At 36.5% G+C, this 6,801-nt stretch overlaps 1 long non-coding RNA gene across 1 annotated transcript; it reads left to right on the top strand.

Annotated features, from left to right (window-relative positions):
- Window positions 1-3,858, top strand: LOC121115056 (uncharacterized). Its single transcript, XR_011779471.1, has 5 exons — window positions 1-83; window positions 153-2,056; window positions 2,138-2,525; window positions 2,606-2,677; window positions 2,727-3,858. It is a non-coding gene; the product is annotated as an uncharacterized lncRNA (long non-coding RNA).
- The last annotated feature ends 2,943 nt before the right edge of the window (window positions 3,859-6,801 follow it).

Genomic DNA, 6,801 nt, shown 5'->3' with positions numbered 1-6,801 from the left:
GATTCTCGTGTGTTTTATCATTTAGTGTGTCGAAGCTAGACCCTGCTCCATGTACAAAAATAGATTAACTCCTATCCTCCTTGGTACATTGTCTATTTATTTTTGGCAACGAAGCTCTAATATAATAACTTACTCTTTTATATCTTTATCAGGTATAATATACATTAAATCTTGAGACGAAAAATGAAAATCTCTCACGTTTAACGATTGCCAAACTAAGGTCTGAGTATGTCTTGATGGAACTAGCTTCTAACAAAGAGCCGATTGGTGGCAATAAAAAAGGAAAACTCATCTCCCTACTCAAGGGAGATATGGAGTACCTTGGATACTACCGTGCAAACTATGACTTTGTAAAACCTTTGGTCAATAGACAAACGACTGATGTTAACCCCACCACTACTGGCGCTAGTCAAATTGGTGTCATGCAACATTTTGATCTGAATGGGCCGTGGAAGGGTCATCGATTGGCAACATAGATTGATGAATTCGAAAATTACTCCTGCTTATTTGATGAGCCATCAACAGACTGCTAAACTACTCTGCTCCTACATTGTGCGGGAGCTGAAGTCTAACAGTGGAAAAATACCCTGAAGGTGACAGCAATGGATGACGAGGATTCATACAAAGCCCACGTGGGTTCGATAAATGATGTTTTCTGCTCACCCGAGTCCATCCTGTTAGAAAGATTCCGACTCAATTAATTGAAGCAGGCCCTGGGCAAACCACTTGACGATAATATTTCGTGTCTTTGACCGCAATCTCCCTTCTACAAACTCAGATGCTCTACCTGCAATACCTTGGTCGAAGATGAAGTAATTGTAAGAACAATCGTAAGGAATACTGCTTCTCAGGATGCTACGACAATTGGTGTTTGAGAATACACTAAGCCAATTAAAAGAATTTGTCAAGCTTTGACGGGCTCTGCCATTAGAGGGAATTCTTTTCCAAGATACGAAGCAAGAAAAATATTTCTTGCCTAATTACAAGTATCCAAAGGGAACACGCCACAAATTCAAGAACAAGCAAAGTGAAAATTCACCTACACCTCTGATGAAGAATACAAAGTACACGTTTTGTGGCACATCCCAAGTCCTTCGACCATCTCTCTGCTGTGCATCTGGAAAACCAGCTACAAATGTATTGGAGTGGATCATTAGACGTCATGCTACAATTCTGGTTCAAGCTACTCTCTCCTTGGCCAAGTTGCTGAACTCTCTCTCACTGAACACTGCACATCCTTTTGGGCATATAGGTCTATGATAAACTTTGATATTTTTCCAAAAACCCTTCTTTCGAATGGACGTAGCTCCAGACGGTGTGTTCGGGTACGGTCTACGGTGGGAGTAAAATTATAACCTCTGTGTCCTTTGCGCTACCGATTTCGGTTGATGGCTCAAACTGTGGCCCTCTTGAGTTCGTCATAACTGACGTAGACATACTCATCTTATGCTCACTGGCTTGTCTGCACCTCTGCTTGGTCTCTCTTCAAAACCAAGCTACCTCTGTAATTTGGTCAGTGCTACAGTACCAGCGATCCCCAAGCTCAACCGTCAATTCAGCAAAATATTTGAAAATGCTCCAGGCCACATTATTAAACATGCAAAAGTGATTGTGTATATTAAAAAATATGGAATGCCTCTATAGAGAAGGTCTCCCCTGGTTCTTTTTGCACTTTATTAAAACGAGTTCAAGGCCATGATCATACGTAGCACCTCCTATCGTCACTCTTATCAAACCTAAGAACCAGGTATGAATCTTTTCAGACTACACAAAAACCGAATCAATTGTCGTTAATAAGCAGCTCAACCTTTTACCGCATCCGGATGAATTGTTTTCCAGATTGTCTGGTGGTAGTTTTTTATTAAGTTTTACCTTCGTTGAAGCTACAAGTATTTTGCATTGGATGATAGTTCAAAGCAAGGTTAATAGAAATACAAAGTTATACTATAACGCGTGTACTACGGATGTTTGACTTCCACCTCACTTTTAATATTGACGTCATAGTAGATGAGTGGTTGCATGTTTTGTCAAAATGGGTTTTTCTTCCCAGCAATTGGTACGTTATAATACTTAAATTAGTCTTCTTTTTACAACTTTCTCCCTTATGGATTTTCATCTACGCACGCTATCGTTCAAGAAGGTCAAGTGTGATTGTTGGATGGTTTACCCAATGTCTATATAGATGATCCTGTATTTCCAAATCTGAGCATCTAGCCATTTTGAAGTCTGTTTATCAATGTATACTACCTACTGGAGCTCGTTTGAAGCAAAGCATGAGCATTTTTAAAAAGCAAGGAGCTTGTATTTCTGGGCTTCAAGGTATCTGAAAATGGTCAATCATCGAATCCTAAGTTGACTCGACCTATCTTAAACTTCCCATCACCTACCTGTGCAGCTGAAGGGAAGTAATTTCTTAGTGTTTTTCAATTTTACTGTCACTTCCTCAAGGATTTTCTAGTCGTCACTGATCCTCTACCTGAACTTACAAGGATTGGTGTCGAATTCTACTGCCTAATAAGCCAAAGGTAAGTATTAGTAATATAAAACAAACTCTCCATGTCTGATGACTTTGTTCCTCGTCCCCGATACTTTTCCTTTCGTTTAGAGGCAGTACTCTCTCAAATGGATGAAGGAATTGAACAACCTATCGCTTTTGCATCCCAAATAATATCTACGGGTGAGAAAAACTACTCCCAGATTGACAAAGGTTACTGGCATTATTTTAGGAGTCAACCAATTTCAATGTTATCTCCTGGGACGGACATTAAACCTTAGAACAGACCAAAAAAAACTTCAATACATCCGGAAACTGGACAATTTTAACTTTTTCAGTGGTTTTGGTACGACTCTACCGCTTCGCCATTAGACAAGCTGTGTTTGATTATAAGATTGTACAAGTAAGGGGATCTGACAGCCTCTATGCCAATGTATTATCACGTGCCCATATTGATGGGCCAGCTATGGAGGAAGATGACACCGATATTCTAATGTGCGACCCCCTTGATGCGTCCATGAAATTGAGTTACTGGATGCTGTCAAGAAAGATAATAGTCTAAAAGTAGCTCTGAATGCTACAAGGTGTAATAAGTGGTCTGATGTCATGTCACTGAAAAATTGTATCTCAATAGACCTAACCAGTTCTCTGCCAAGAATGACCTATTGGACTGTGGCATTTGTCTGCTTGTTCAATCTCCCGTTCCATGAAAGTTTATCGTAGAGTTATACATCACTTTTTGGGCATAGTCAAAATGAAGGCTGTTGCTCAATGTAGAGACTGGTGGCAAGGATTATATCACTAATATGGTTTCAGCTTCCAAGACGTCCCCAAAAAAAAATGCATCTGCACCCTCTTCTCAATTTACTACTTTCGCCTCAGAAAGAGTGTCGAAAGGGACCCATGGGAATTTTGCAATGGTTGGTAAAGAATTACTATTGACGTTCCGCTACACCTTGCTGAGCTGTGGTACCACCTCAGAAGAATTATTATTTGCGCATCCCATCCGTACGTTCCCGAATGGGTTACTTCCGACTAGCCATTACGATGTTTTTTATTTTTCATTTTGTTGAAATGTCTGGATTACCAGGGCAAGTCAGTTCCTTTTGATAAAAAAATACAATTATTAAAGTTTGGGCAAAAATAAACAATGTTTAGAGGTAGGTAAACTACCCCAAAGTTTTGAAAATTACCATTTTTTCACTATAAGTGACTTATTTCTTGATTATCGTGAAAATTGATCAGGACACAGCTTTTTATGTTCTATATAATTATTTAAATTTACTATAAGTGTTGTTGTTTTGAGGAAAAAAGATATATAATGTGATTTACAATGAAATATAGTTGTAGCAAAAACTTAAAAACATGTTGCGTGTAATATTTTTGTATTTTCCATCCTTTTATGCCCGTGTAAAATAGACATTTATCTTTTGGTTGTGTCAGTCCTGAATTTGGATGTAAAATCAGTCCCTTTTATCGGTCCTTCAAAGGTTTTCCAAATTTCAAATCCCTCTCAATGAAGCATTATAGCTCATATGCACATCCGGAGTGCTTTTTTAATAATATAAATCACTTCAGTAAAGGACTTTCCTCCTACTACAATTATTGGTTATAATAGTAGAATATTATTTAGTAACAAATAATGCTACACAATAATTGTTAGTTTCCTTTCAAGTAAATTACCATGGATGCTAATTTGAAAAAAGATAGCAAGGAGATATATTACTGAAAAATTTTTAATAAAGGAAATAGTAGATGTAAGTAATATCAATCAGAGTAAAAATCGAAGTTCAAAGACAGGCACTATGGAGATATTAAGACTATCTCAAAGTAAGTTATAGCGTAATAGTGTCTTTGTTATCAAATTGACTGGAAATAATTTGCCTTCATCAAGAATGGTTTTGAGATGTTTCCTATATTATCATTTTGAATTAATAAAGAGCACACGGGAACGATCAAATATTAATATTAATGAAAAATCAGGTTTCGGAAAAAAAAACCATGTGAGAAAGTTAACTTCCCTCTTAAGGTTCTCTTGAAAAGATTCCAAAAGGTAAGAGGGGATAATTATCAGCATTTGAATTGTAAAACGTGATGTCACATAGTAGATAAACGGCAATAATATATAAATAACGAACAACTTCAAAAAAATTGTTCCAAGAAATGACTATATAGAATTTTTGGAACTCATGATAATATTTCTTGCTAGTACTACATACCATGTAATTAAATTTATGTCACCCTATCTAATGCACCACACTCTTTGATTGTCAAGAGTGTTGTATAATTTAAAAATTTGTTATTAATGTATTAGTTTAAGTTAACTTCTCAAGAAAAACGAGGATTGCAGAAAATTTGTATTTGTATAGGTGAAATATTTGTGAAATCATGGATCCCCGTTTGTACAGCCTCAAATGCTTGATTTTAATGAAATCGTTGAATAATTATATCGAAATCATCATCGAAAAATGATGAGTGAGCAGGAGTTCACTCATTATTTTAGAAAGAGAATGAAATTTTTCAAATTTTTGGCTCATTTGTACAAGTTTGTATTATTTCTTTTTGTTTCTACTCCTGATGAGATAACATCAAAAAATTGAGAGATAAAGAACATGTTTAAACATTGCAAGAATAGAAGGTTTGATTTATATATGAAGCTAGACTCTTTTTTCCCCCATTCTATGTCTGTGAGTCTCTGCTGTTTTGGTTGGCGTGTTTTCTTATAATATATACCTTTTGAAAAACAAACCTGAGTTCTTTAGTTATTCTTACTTACTAGCAGACGTTTATGGGGATAAGTTGTTCCACTCCTCCATAATCACAGCCTTCAGGGCATCAGGATTTGGGTGAGAAGTCTTGCTTGTCTCGCCCTGTAAGACACGCCAAACAACAAAGTCCAGGTTTTTCACGTGTCGGTTGATGACGAAGGGCAGAAAGCAGTCATGATCTTACTGCAGAAATGCTGCACCTTCTTGGACGTGTATGCCGGCACGTCGTTTTGGGTAAACACATAGTTGTCTTTGGGGAACATGCTCTTCAACATGGAAAGAGAGGGTACATGAAGACCTTTTAGTAGACGTCTGTGTTGATTTTCTTGTTGACATTGAAGAAGTAGTGAGGTATCTTGCTGCTGTCAGACGCCACGACGCCCAGGACCATCACCTGAGTTGGATATTTGGTACTGAAGGTTCTGTCAAACTGAGCTCTTTATTCAGCTAAGAAGCGATTATTTCTTCAATTCAGAATAGCGTCCCCTGTGAAGATCTTTTTGGTCGGAGATTGACTTTTATGCAGAGGAGATCGCACACGCTTTGCCGTTTTGCTTGTTTCTTGAACATTTTTGATCAGAGAAAAACAAAATAAATATCAAATTGCTGTTCTTCTTTTTTTCTTTTCATTTCCACGAACTCAGACCTAAAGTACATTATTGTATATGACTGTTTGTGTTGGTTTTCTTTGTTATTATTTTTGAAAGATTAAGGAACAATTGGACTCCATTGTATTCGACCAATTTTTAAAGATCAACATTAGGATTATACGGAATATGACCAGGAAGACCTTTTTCATGGGTCAACAAATTTCAATCTGTCACCATATCAGCGAATGGAACAGATTCTATTCTGGGAGACACGGGATTTAATCATTTAAATTAGATAACATAAATATAGTCTATATTGAGTCTGAATTCTTTGTTTGCTCCAAGTTGTAATTCAGATATTTCTACTACTGAAATTCTTATTTGTATTTTCTGTATACTTGCATATGATAATTACATCACGGGCCAACCTGCTAATATAGTTCATGAAACTGTTTTACTTAAAACGTATGCTATACAAGGCAATAGATTTATATGGTTTATCTTAAAAAAATAAATACCTGTCTTTTTTTATTTATTTGTTTTCTCTCTCCTTTTAAAAAAAATTAGGACTGACTTGGAATAATTGCTATTTAGGTGGAATCTCCTTTTCTTGGGTATACCTGAAATAGGTTAATATGCAAGGGTGTTGCTAGGTTTCACCATTGCTTTTTTTTTGGGGGGATTGACTGTTACTTATGTACTTATATAAAAAAGGTTAGAGGGTGGTTAAGATTTTATTTACAAGATCTAATAATACAAAAGAAAAAGTCCATTAAATGTGTTTGTGATTTTGCCAATCATTCGCTCGATATCAAGCCTAAATATAGGGAGTGAGTTAGTGGCCGGGTGTGGTGGCATTAAAAATGACACCTTCTCTTCTCTAAACAAGTTTTAGATTTTGAGGGCCTTTGAGATGGGGCTAAGTTTTGATGAAATAGGAACTGGGCAC

Source organism: Lepeophtheirus salmonis, chromosome 1 (assembly GCF_016086655.4).
Source record: "Lepeophtheirus salmonis chromosome 1, UVic_Lsal_1.4, whole genome shotgun sequence".
Classification (NCBI taxonomy): domain Eukaryota; kingdom Metazoa; phylum Arthropoda; class Copepoda; order Siphonostomatoida; family Caligidae; genus Lepeophtheirus; species Lepeophtheirus salmonis.
The sequence above is the reverse complement of the archived record's forward strand: the minus strand, read 5'-3'. Positions and strand labels throughout refer to the sequence as shown.